This window comes from Aphelocoma coerulescens, chromosome 1 (assembly GCF_041296385.1).
Source record: "Aphelocoma coerulescens isolate FSJ_1873_10779 chromosome 1, UR_Acoe_1.0, whole genome shotgun sequence".
NCBI lineage: Eukaryota > Metazoa > Chordata > Aves > Passeriformes > Corvidae > Aphelocoma > Aphelocoma coerulescens.
Window position 1 is genome coordinate 117,359,890 of NC_091013.1, and position 13,363 is coordinate 117,373,252.

Genomic DNA, 13,363 nt, shown 5'->3' on the forward strand with positions numbered 1-13,363 from the left:
CCCCACACAGAGCTGTGAACCTTAAGAGCTGTGTACCAAACCCTGATGTTTGAAATATCCCATCCCAGTAGAAAATAACCCATCCTTTCCCACAGAGTTTCTCTTGGCTGGGATGGAGATACAGCTATAAACAGAAAATCTCCTCCTGATGTAGGATCTCAGGCAACCACTAACGGTGGACAAGCAGCATGTATTTACACACTTTACTACTTTATAAATAAAGCAAATTTTCACTTAGAGAAAACTTATCTAAAACCAAAACAATCTTGAGCCCCACCAGAGGATATGCAAGGAAATATAGCACAGGAGTGGTGTGTGCCACGCATCCAATTTTGCCTAAAAACTTCAGCACTGCCCCAAAGAAGCTTCAGAAACTTCTTACCTCAAGGGATACCCCAGCTAAAAATGGATGTACTAAAGGAGTGCCCTTATGACAGAGATGTCCACAGCCTTGACCTACTCCTTTGTACTTGCTCAACTCTTCTCCTGTACTGTGATTTTTTTGCTGTTAAGGCCCCTGAACCTCATTCTTGACAAACCCTGGGAAGGAGTCTCCTCCCTGATGCAAGGCAGGCCACCAGAAAACACAGGTGGCGGTTGTGAGCAGAGGATGAAAGAAATCCAGAAGAAAAAGCTGCTTGGGAAGTAACGAGTACAAGTGCTAATTTATATTTTAATGATTAAAGAGAGATTAAAGCCAACAGCATCATGATTTTAACTCTGCAGCTGGTGGATTTCTTTGTTTTCTGGTCAATGAAGCTGAATTAGGAGACTGATGGAACTTCAAAAGTGTTAAAAGATGTCATAATAATAAAGGGAAGTCTATAATTATGGAGAGATTATTGCATATAATACATAAGTGGATTGCACTTAAGCAGCCTCATCAAACCAATTTCCAGTGAAGCTCATTGATGCCACAGATGAGGACTTCAGGTGGGAGGATAAGCTGGAGGAATGGATGAACACTTAAGGAACAAAGTCCTCGTTTTCATGCTAATGTCCCTGTGCAGTTCAGAAGAAGGGGAGAGAGACAGTCTTTGTAGAACGTTGTGACAGGAATGCAGCATTTCTGGGGAGGAGGAACCTCCTCTGGTGCAGTGATGAACTGCTTCAAATGAGCACAAAGTTGTTCATGAGGCAGCAGCAGCTGTAAGCCTTCTGCAATCCCAGCACATTTCATTATTACTGCAAAATAAAGTCAGTATCTGTCTGGTATAATCAGAGTGACAGAGATTCATCGAGGAGCAGGATATTTTGATGTTTCTGTCTTTTCATCCTTCTCTGGTTAGACAGGAAGAACAAGATACACTCTCACAGGACCACTCAAAAAGACTTGTCCTCCCTTGTGCAGAATGGTTACTTGAGCTCCCTATAATATGTAAAAGTGTTATTTAAGAATATGAAAGAAACCTCCTAAACATCCCTCCAGTTCTGTTTTGGACATTCATCATCATTGTGACTTCTCTCTGCTCATCATCTTCCTCCGCATCCTGCCTCAGTGAAACTGCTCTGCCCAGCAAAGCCAGGCACAGGCAGGAAAATAAAGAGCTTAAATATCTTGACCTCCCACCTTCCCTGCTTTTTGGGCAAGTGTCCTGCTCCTTGATCACAGGAAGACGCTTGGGACAAATGCTTGAGCTTTCCTATGGATAGAAGATGGATGTGGAGCTCACAACACTCATTTTTCTGCTACAGTGTGGTGGATTGGCCTGAGGACAGAGCCCTAGAGGGAATGCCTAAATAAGAGTGGTGCTCTTCAACCTCACCATTAACTTTGGGGCTGCATCCAAAAGAATGTCTGAATTTAAGTAAGCAAGCTTCTCCAGAATTTAGATAATTTCCAGTAAAAGAAGCTGCTATCTAAATACCAAGCTCCCATGAAATGTATTGAGGTAAGCAGGTACCATAAACGCCAGTCTAAAGCAACCATATTTTGAAAAGAATTGTCTCTTTCTGTACTGTACCAGTTCTTGATGCTGCATTTTACTCTTTCCATGACTTCAGGCATCTGGAGTCCAGAAAAATAACCTGGTTTGTTCTTCAGGTTAAACAAACAAAAAGCTTTTATGATCCTGTTGAAACTGAATTCTTGTTGCTGTACACAGTCTTCAAATATAACAGAGATGAGCTGATATTTTAATCGTGATTAAATTATGACCAATCAGGCTCTGTACCAGGTGGGCTGTGCAAGTTTTTGTACATTCAGAAAGCCCTTCTTTCTTAGGTCACAGGCCTCAACCCCACTCACAAATATAGCTCAACAATGTCCATCACCACCACTTTGGTTTTTCCCAACTCAAGCAGGATTTGACCTGGAGTTATGTGCATCCCTGTAAAAAAAATCTGAGCCAGCGGGGTAAATTCTGCTGCTAATATCTGTCAAAAGATTGGTTAAATATGTATTCTGTTATGTGGGGGAATGTGACTCCTCTTTCTCACACGAAGTAGCACACGTTCCTCCCCATCAGGAAACATTAGTTTACCTTTGTGTTCTCTACATGAGAGATTTAATTTACCTCCCTGACTAGATCTCAGATTTTTCTTACACAAAACAATGCTGATTGTTCTCTTGAGAAAGTTCATATGACTTCAGCTTCAACAAGGGACCAAATTCTCAGCTGCCATCAGCTGATGTTACACCAAGGTCAGCAGAACAGCACAGATTTACAGCACCATAATAACTCAGAAAGAGGACTCAGTCCCATCCATCAATGTTTCCTATCTTGCATCATCATTTGACACTCACTTCTGAAGACAAAATACAGAGATGAATTGAGCCCTCCGGGTTTTTTAGCTACTAAAAGTTACACTACTTAGCAATGTAATTAATCTTTTCTAGGGGTTGTTTTTTCAATCTAAAAGAGGAGTTGCCATAACATCAATTTCTGCTGCGTTTTTTTCCTTCCAGTTCTGCCTTTTGTGCATATTTGTTAGTTAACACTTAATGTTAATTCCTCATTCATTTTATTCATGTTTTTGTCAGTTTTCTGTCTAAACTTAAGCTTTAAATATATAACTGTATTGATATATTCAGTTTAATGGGGTGAAATATGTTTTTCATTGGTTTTTAGTGAGAAATTGAAAATCACACAGCAAAGTAACCAGATGGTGTCTAGCACAATGGATCTGACTCTTGACAAGTTGTTCTTAGAGACCACAGAGATAATCTGAACACTGGGAAGTCCAAATATCATCACAGTAATTCAAATATCTGCACACCTTCTTTTTCATCAAAGGCCCCAAGAAATTGCTGGTTTCAACCACTGGACTTTAGGGAGGAGCAGAAGGCAAGACATAAAACTATTGCAGTCCCAAACAATTTTTTCAGCCGTTGCATCCAGTGATAACTGATCAGGCAGACAGAACATGAAATGAACACTAAAGACATCAGTTTGATTTTATTTTTGGCACCTTTTGATTGTTAGATGAACTTTTCAGCCTCATTTCCCCCTCTCCTTTCTAGTTGTTGCTATTCAGAGGCTGATTCTAGATTTCACTCAAAAGAAGAAAATAATCTAAGCTCAACTTCATCATGTAGCAACTTTGAGGGGCACTTTTTGCACTTTCTTTCTGGTTCTTTTAGTGTATTACCAGATTGAGCCTATTTATGCTGAAGCTCACAAATAAAGCTCTCTCTCAGCAGAATTTACACAAGTTTTCACTTCTCCTTATGCTAACACCTCTGTTAAACTCACAGTAATGCTGATCACACACACAGAATTAAACCCGTGCTTAAGTACTTGAAGCAGCTGGGCCTTAGAGCCAAATTTTCACCTACAATGTATTTCAGCATCTCTGTTCCTTCCTCATTTTTGGCAGCCTACAAATAGATGCAGATTTGTGTCTATTTAGCAGAAATTACCGTAGCTGCTGTAACTTTACCTGTAGGAAAGGTATTTGATTTTTATTTCAGGATGGTGAAACAGCTACCAGGTGCTTCTGTGTATTTATCATAAGCTAAGCTTGACTGAAGCACAGAGAGGAAGATCTGCAGCATCTCACTTGACACATCCACTGACATATCTCCAATCAAAGCTCTCTGTAACACCAGCTTAACCAGTCAGTCTCCAGCCTTGGAGAATAACTCATTAAAAAGAGGCACAGAAGAAAAGGCAGCTCAGTAGAGTTTTCAATGATACATAAATAAAGCTGCCTTGTCAGAGCACGTTCTGTGTAACTGGGAGAATGGTTTAAAGGCTGACATTGATCTAGAAACTTGGTACCTCAGGGCACAGAGGAGGGAAAAGCCATTTAATCACTGGCACTGGCTCTCCATGAGCTGGTACCACACTCATGCCAGAAGCTGTGACCCACTGGGTGACCCCAAGTCAACGAGAAAGAGCTCTGCGCTCTGAGGGAGCATGGTGGGGTGATAATGAATCTGGTTTGATGAGAGGCCAGAAAGAGAAATCCAACCAGATTTACTCTGCATTCAACTGAAAACACAGTCATTCTTGAGCTATTTTCTCCCACCCTTTAGTTACAAACATTTCTGGAAATAAAAAGCAACTTAGTTCCTGTTTTGAATAACAGCCTTCTAAGGAAAATTCTTTGCAGACCATCTCTGTTGGGAGATGACTTTACGTCATAGTAAATTAATTATTAGATTTAATGAATATTTGCATGCACAATACCTTCACTTTTTTTCCTTCAGTCACCCATGAAAGCTTGGATGGGAGAAGCTAATTTTTCCATTTAAATACTTTGATCATGCCTTGAACACAGAACAGAAGTCCCAGATAGCTGCCCTGTCGGAGGATGCAGAAAACCCAGTAAATCACCCAACCACCATCACCTAAATTTCTCATTACACATTTTGAAATTTATAGCAGCTCAGCTTTCCTTTCAAATACGTCTTCCAGTTGGCTCTTTCCCTCCAAGAAGAGCACAATAGGATGCCAGATATTTTTGAAAAGGCATTTCAGGAGACTATTTTCATTACACACCCTGCTGGATTGCTTAAATATCTAGTCAGATCTCAATCTGCCCTAAGCCCCACACAACACTGATTTCCTCCCTGACATTCCCTGGATCTCTGAGGTTTCCAGCAACAAAACACAGGATGCTGCAGATCCAGGAGAAAGCGACAGCCCAAGGATTAACCTGCTTGCTGATATTTGTGTTCCAGCACATCCCCTGACAAACAGTACACTCCAGGGGTCAAAAAAAAGAGAGAATACAGATTATTTTGATCAGAACTACATGTGTCTGGAAGACTAATCCAAAATTAATTAGATCTGGGCTGCATAATATTCATTTGGATTTGTAAACATGGTGACAGGGGTATGGGGATTATGCAGATAGGGAACAGATAAGGTAACTGATTTGTTGATGATGCTTTAATAATGTCACAAATGTACTCCTTTGTCTTAATAATTGCTAAAAATAAGGAACATTTTGCTGTAAATAAGTGTCCAGACAGCATTTCATTAAAAATGAAGCTGTTTTATTAGCAGAAATGAGATAGAGATAGAAATAGTTTTAGAAATTATTATTTAAATAACGTGTAAATGAATGTTTCCATTCAGTATCACATTTATCAGTTCAGAGCAGTACAAGGAAGGTTTTTTAAGAAGCCACCTTTGTTATCTGGGAACAGATACTGCGTTATTTCAAAATAATTATTAATTACAACCTTTTTTAACCATGAGGAAAATTTTCATGCGCTGCAGGCTGAGACTGCCCTATTGATTTCAACAGTGGTACAAGAGTCATTTTGTTTTTAAGCCGCTTCTCCCCCCAATCAACTGAGCAGCAACCTTTGTGTGCCAGTAAGAGAAACCCCAGCAATGTTTAGTAATGAAAAAAAAAGCCTACCAATACCTAGCAAAACCCCAAGCTAGACACTTGAAGTTACAAAAATTCCAGGGCAGCTGATGATAGCGTCCAGAAAAGCAGACAGATTATATTCCATAATTTCATGTGGCCTGGGAGGGGTGTTGGGGAAAAAAAGTACTCCTCAGGATTCACCTGAGGGGTTGAAACTGTTCTCAATAGATTCCCAGCCTGACACAAAGCACTGATCAATTTAGAGGGGTGGAATAGAAATAAGTATAGAAGGTATGAAAATGGAAACCACGAGCACTCACAGATTTGTTAACAAAAGTGCTTTTTGCAGACCAAGGTCATCTTTATTCAGTTGCTAAATCTCACATCCTTCCAGCCCCCTGCCCCCCATCAACATGATCCAAGCGAGGTAACAAATCTCCACTTGTGCTGCAAGTACATCACAAAGAGACCCTTCCTCACTTTCCTTTTACAAACGGATTGGTGCTGTGCATTCATGACCCCGTTCCAAACTGTGCTCTGAGCAAAGACTTATCTTATTAAAACTATCTCAGAAATCATCCTGTTGCATATATATTAAAAACTCAGTCATTCTGCACACAGAATTTTCAAATGAAACTGCAATACAAGTATTTCAAAGAGGACTGACTGGAAGCGAGCTCAGAGAACTGCACGCTTGCCAAAATGTCAGACAATGGCCCCAAAATCCGAGAGAAGATGAGAAAGATAACAATGTTTGCTTAATGAATAAAACCTTTGGGACATGCTTTGTGCTGTGTCTGTACAATCCCAGTGTCCCTGCGACCTGGCTTTCTTCGGCACCATTGCAATAAACAAATGTGTCACATCAGGGGAGCTGCATCAGGAGAATAAGCAGGGGGAAAGTTCAGATGTGGAAGGGCTTCCTCCTTGCCCCCCACAAGAGAGTAAAATTAATCCTGTCAACATTTTTGACACCTGACCACAGTGCCCCCACAGAATTTGCTTTTGGGGAAATGTGCTCCTCAGTGCTGCTATGCCCATCATCAAGACACCATTTCCTTCCTCACCTGCTTGCTGGAGCTTCCTTCAGGCCTCACTGCCTTGGTAACCAACCAGTTGACAGCTGACCCCTGAAATACCTGCTTCAGTTCTCAGCAGGCTCTGGACAGAAGCTCTACAAAGTATTCTTAAAGCAGAATTCTCACAGAAAAAAACAGAAAAAAACCAAACTAGAACAAACTTCTTTTAACATCAGCAAAATCAAGAAGGTATGCTGCTGTAATATTCAATAGTGCTGAATGCAATCCAATGGGGATTGTGCAGTGTCTGAACAGAGGGCTAACATAAAAAGGGTGTTTGCAGTGGAAAAGAAAAACTGGGATATAGTAGGGCTTACTGTGTTATACACAAGGTAAAAAAGAACTGAAAAAAAAGGTGCTAGTCATAATATCTTTCAGAAAAAATATTTTTCACTAACATATTTCTCTCCCAAGAAGCCACCAGATGTCAACTCCTAATTTGCCTGCAGCTCACCATCCATAAAGTGTTTTCCACCAGAGATGCTTCCCTCAGTGTGGAACTGAAATCAGATACTGGTATGAAGTTCTGACATGTTAAGTGCAGGAGCCTGGATTTTTGCAGTTATTCCCTAGAGCTGTGCTAGAGCAAAATTAATTCATCAGGTGTCTCCAAATATCCATTCAGTTAGGGATAAAATTTAAAAATTCAGAACCACAAAGCTCATCAGAAAAATCAAAACTTTGGGGAGCAAGATATGCTCAGAGTAATTAAAAACATTTTGCCTCTTTGGCCTAGAAAAATGCCAGATCATTCTCAAGCAAGGCAAAAGCACTACGTGATGTGATGGGGATTCAATGTCACAAGATCTTCCCTTAAAAAAAAGATCCCCAAATGGAGAACTGGGGTTCTGCTCTGAAAGTGTGATGTTCCTCTGGGAAATATAAAATTTCTCATTGCAAAGACTTTTGCACCAGTCTAATTGGAAAGCTCTGAACTTCCTGTGAATAAGACAAGCAGTAGGGAATAAGTTTTTCAAAAGGGGCAAGCCCTGAAAGTAGGCAGCACGAGCAGCTTATAAGGGAGAGGAATCAGGTTTTCCTTGATATCTGGTTTTAGGGGAGATGCACTTTACTGGGCCCTTTGCCTCTTCTTTGGAGAAATGAGGCTGAAAGAAACAAAAATCTCAGCCCTGTAGCCTTTGGGCTCTGCTTTGGATCCTGGAAATGCCTCACAAACCTCTGGTCCTCTTTGAGGCAACTGGTGTGAGGTGAGCAGCTCTCGTACCCACCCACCTCAAACCAGACACCAAGAGGCAGCTAAAGTCTTACTGACACAGGACAAGTACTGCTTAGGCTTTGGCTGAAGTACTTGTTTTAGACACCAAAATACTACTTTAGGGTATAAAAGGGCATTTTCCTGGACCCCCCTGGAAGTTTCCACCTTCTCTTGTCTGCTCCCCAGGCCAAGTTGCTCACCTCCACGTGCATGATGTGAATCCAGGTTGTCTCACACGGGAGCAGTATTTCTGGGGCTGCGCTGTGTAATATATACACAAAAAGAGTCTGAACAAAGGAGACAATATTTTTTTTTTTTCCTCTCTTTATTTTTTTTTTTAAACCTGAATTCAGTTCAGGAGTCCCATGGAGAGCTATGCCAGCACTCTCTAGCACAAGAGGCACCAGAGCTGAACATATTTTATCCTGAAATCACGGCATTATTCTAATTTAAGGAACGCCCATGTTTTCCTTCAGACTCTCTAGACTGCAGTGATTATTTCTCTGTGTCTTCTCCACACAGAGCTAACTCAGCAGCTATTACACTGCAAACATTTCTGAGCTAGCTTTAACCCAGGCAGATGGGAAATAAACACCATACAAGCTTAGTGCAGTTCTACAGATTGCCTAACTAAAAGGAATAAACCCCTCACTTTTCAATTTCATCAAAAAATTTCCTGAGCAGCACTGTCCTAAACATGCAACACTCACACCAATGAACAAGAGCACAGAGATACTTTGGAGAGACAAATCAGCTCCTGCCAGCAAAACATGAGTTTCAGTAAGCACAATGAATAATATGCCAACACCAGTCATTCCTAGAATTTATACAAATGGTGCCAAACATTATCAGTTGCCACAGTATCATAGTGTTCATCCGCTTAGGTAGAACATATGAATGATCTGACTGAGAAAATTTAGAGATTTTATTTTGGAAAGTCATGTAAACTTAATGAGGGACACAGAAAGTGATCGATGACAGCATTTGGCCTTGTGGCAAGACACAAAGATTAGACAGAACAGAAAAAAATCACGTGGATTAGAAAGTGATCAAGTAACAGAAAGTATCCAGCTGAAAACTTGCAAGTTTAAATAGGATACAGAATCTCTAGTCCATAGGGAAGGCATGTCAGTGGTTTGAGGTGAAGATTTAATACTGGAAAACAGTTTGCAGGCAGCTGTTTTAATATAAAATTTGCACTAAATGGTGAGTAACTACCTAAGGTGGATTAACTAGGCTTACAAAAAGAGAACACACTTTTGCTTTGTCATTTTCTAGTCCAACAGAATCATAACAGCTAAAAATACTAATGAATTATTTTGGATATGTAAATTGGCCCATAGAGTTTTTTATCCAGTACCACCCTTTCTCTCAGTCACAGATTTTGACACAGCAATTTTCACTTACCTTTTATAGCACTCATTTTTCTGTTAGTATAGGGGGAACTGACTGATATGAAAATAAATTTATTAATGTTTGGGAAGCACTAATAAGTTAATAAACCCCCCTGAACACACTGCAGACAGAAACTTTTCATCTTCCAAGATACCCAACGTGAACAGTGGAGAAGGAAAAGAGAGATAAACTGCTCCAACACCAAAAATATTGTATTTACATGACATGATACCCTTAACATGCTTGAGAGAGAGAGCAATAAGGACACAATGCAAAAGAATTTTGGAAAGTTCTGTGGTGTCATGTCTTGTAAATACACAATGCATTGTTCCTCTTCCTGAGTACAGAAAAGCCAGATTATCACAAGAAGTTGGAAAGGGGCAAATTTAAAACACAACCTCAAATCTCAGCAGGTTAATGCAATTACATTATACTCCTGAAATACATTTCAGTGTCCTCTGCCATCCATTTTTAAAACCAAGCAAAAATCAACAAAGTAAACAAACAAACCCCAAAGCAGACAAATGAAACTCAAACAACTTTATCCAAGAAAAAACCTGTTCTCAGGGCAGATCTACCTGGTCTTATTTTTAAGACCTTCTTAATCACTACAGAAACTTGCTTCATTCCCTGTGATATTTGCATAATCTCAGTTGGCAACTATTTCAAGAGAGAAAGATAAAAATATACTTTATATGTCTTGTTTCATCCTCCCCCTTTTACAAAAGTTTGCATGTACAATCATTATATAATTAAAAGGAAAAAAAAGCAAAAAATGCTGGAACAAATGAAGTTATTTCATAGAAGTAACTTATCTTGTCCTAATAACATTTTTGACACATCAGAATTTGCTTATTTTATGTTATTGCACCAAGAAAAGTTAAGTACTTTTTGCAGATGATGAACTTGAAGCATCCAGTTATTTCATTGCTACCAAAAAAACACCAGAAGGGAAAGGTAAGTACAAGAAAAGTTTTAAATCATCTTTCCTCTTCATTATTTGGCATGCAGATTTTCAGCCATTTCCCCAAAGTTAGGCTAAACACAGCAAACAAGGCTCAGTAAGGGAAAAATCCCACATGAGGTGTTACTTACAGTCCTTGCAGGAACAGCACCGCCACCAATACAGATCCTGAAGAAACTGCTGCTTGCACAGCATTAATCTCAGCAGCTTTTGGTGGATTTGCCCTTATTAAAAATTTTCTCTTAGGGCATTTTCTTGCTCAGGAGCCTGGGCAACACCTAAGTCCTCCAGGGCACAGGTTTACACACAGAGGAAACACAGAAAACCTGAGTTTAGTTGCTCTCCTCCACTTAGGACGGGACAGGTGTGGTTCTCCTCTTTTAAAGTCATCTTAATTCCCCCGACCAAAAAACCTAAAAGAAAACAAATTCTCTGCTGAAACTGCTTCAGCCATTGAGTTATTCACCTAGAGATTCCTCCCAAACTAAGAAACCCTACTGCAAAACACTGTAAAAGGCACAAGACTGTCACAGCTCTGATGGATGGGGACATCCGAGGCTTGGGAAGGTGGTCCTGTTGCTCAGTTTGAAGGTGGGCAACATGAAATGTCTACCCAGAAGTCACAGTCAGTCCCACTGCAGCAGGAAATACAGCATCTCCTGAGATGGTTCATATTAAATGAGTTGATGATTCTCAGAAAAATTTAGACCACACTTTTCTAATTTCAACAGAGATGAATCGTGTATCAGCAGATGAGGCTGTTTGCTGCCTGGAGCTACAGGTGCTAAAAAGCTTGCTGCTTTTTGTCTGGTAATTAATAAGTTGTGAATTCATAGATGGCATATTATTATCATCCTAGACAATTAATACCTGTGTGTTTGTTATTTTATAACATACTAACATGAAATTTCCAGTGCTGAATCAAGCAAATTTCACTTTGGTTATTTTTCATACATAAATATTGTATTTCTTCTACTGCAGATACAAAACAGAGACTGTGAGGAAAGTGCTCTTTGATGAATTTCTATCCTGAAGGTTATAAATAAACTTGGTAACTGCTCTCAATCCATGCTAGCAAATTAAATGTAGTTCTACATCAGTGGTAGAGAAGGTGGGTCTTCCAAGAGCTCATTTGTACTTTCTGTTGCTCTGCCCCCACCTTGGCCCATCCCCTGGCCTCAGCTGGTGTAAATCAGTGCTGCTGCTGTGTCTTTGGCAAATGATTTCTACCAGCTGAAGAGCTCATGGGCTTTTTGCAGTGTTATCTCTCCAGAAACAGAGCAGTGATTCTTTGCATTGGCTTTCCCCATCAGTGGCTGTAACCCTTAAACTGCATAGGGAACTTCACCACTACCCTCAAAAAAAGCAGATTTTGGATGCTTCTGTCTTCAAGCTGGGACTCAGCAGGGACCTACTCCCATAAGAGGCTCTTGCTGTTTCTGCCACGTGCATTTTCAAATCATATAGCAATTAATAACAGAAAGAACAGCATAAAACACCTGGCTTTTTAAACAACCTAGGTACAACAGCTTCAGGCTCAGTTCCTTTTATAAGTTCTGCCCATGATTAGTTACTGCTCATGAATCTAAGGAGAGCTAACAGGATGGAAATGAACCTTTTATAATTAATATTTGTTTGCATATTTCACAGTATCTTTATACTGCAGATAACTGTTCTAAAATAATTTTTGTTTTAAAATAATTTATTTCATGCATAACAGGGGACAGAAGATCAAAAAACAAAAAAAAAAGGCAAAAAGTATAAATAACTGTTTTCATTTTATATAGTTTGATCATCACAGAAGCCCAGCTTTCATAACTTGTTTTGCTACATGATACCTGATTATCCAGACTGAAATCAAGCCCATTCTCTCTCCACATCCAGCCATTCATCAAAAGAGTTTTATTCTACTTAATAACAACTGAAACAGTCAAATATTGTCCATCAGAATACATTTCTGGGAAAGTGTGCTGATCACTTTATTATCACAGCTTCCTGTTAATTTCAAATAAGATGTTGTTTATAGTAAATTGTTAATTTTTAAACTTTATTGAAATTTTTGATGTTTGTCTCATCATTAAAAATTAAAAGCCAACATTTTTGCTTTGCTTGGTTCCAGTAAGTTGAGTTACCAAAAAATATTTTTTCAAACTTTTTATTTTGGGAAAAATAGGAGGCTTTTAAAATCCCACACAGAAACTGTTTATTTCCTGTGAAGTGAAAATTTGTAATTTGGATCTATCTTGAATAACCAATGGTGGGCTCTAAAACCAAGACGAGAAAGCAATAAAAAAATAATTTAAAAATTAAATATTTTGTGTTCCATCTGATTGACCAGAAGTTCATAGCCAAGGTCAGGGAAGGGGTTGGGGATTGTTTGTCAAAACCAAGATGTTCACATCTTACCTACTTAGAGGACATTGGGAAAGCCCTCTTGGCTTCACTAATTAGATCCAACATTTAGTGATGGATGTTTCACTGCCAACTTAAGGAACTTCCACAGCCGGTCGATATCTTCTACACAGACCTCAGCAGAGCTAGCAAGGGCATCCAGTTTACAAAGTGGAGCTATTCTTTTTCTGTGTAGCAGAAAAAAATTCATTCATCCCCATTATGGCTTTGCCTTTTAAATATTAACTGTAGGGGCGCAGAACTGGAAGGGGTCCCCTGGGTCACTGCAACTACCACCTCCTTGTGCAGAGCTGTGCTATTGAATCCCTTCCACAAACCACCACAATCTTAAAGACAAGAATAGTTTTTGCTCTCACTAACACTATGCAGAATTTTAATTTAGCAGTCAGGCTCCTATGGATAAAATGAAGACTGATGATTTTTTTCTCCTGTTCTTGGCACTTTGACTCATGACTTCCTAATCCTCTGTTAGCAACCTTAAACATGGATCTTTCTCGCAGTTGTACATATTCATGCTGTTAAATTAAT

General features: G+C 39.5%; 1 long non-coding RNA gene across 4 annotated transcripts in view; it reads right to left on the reverse strand.

Moving 5' to 3' along the window:
- The window catches only part of LOC138116607 (uncharacterized), a 184,049-nt gene that overhangs the window by 74,585 nt on the left and 96,101 nt on the right, over nt 1-13,363 (reverse strand). For 3 of the 4 annotated variants that reach the window (XR_011154241.1, XR_011154242.1, XR_011154240.1), the window contains 2 exons: nt 12,830-13,002; nt 8,390-10,836 (listed from right to left, as the gene is read on the reverse strand). This is a non-coding gene — a long non-coding RNA (uncharacterized lncRNA). Of the gene's footprint in view, nt 1-8,389; nt 10,837-12,829; nt 13,003-13,363 lie in introns of those variants that run through there. The other variant, XR_011154243.1, reaches the window with a different exon arrangement.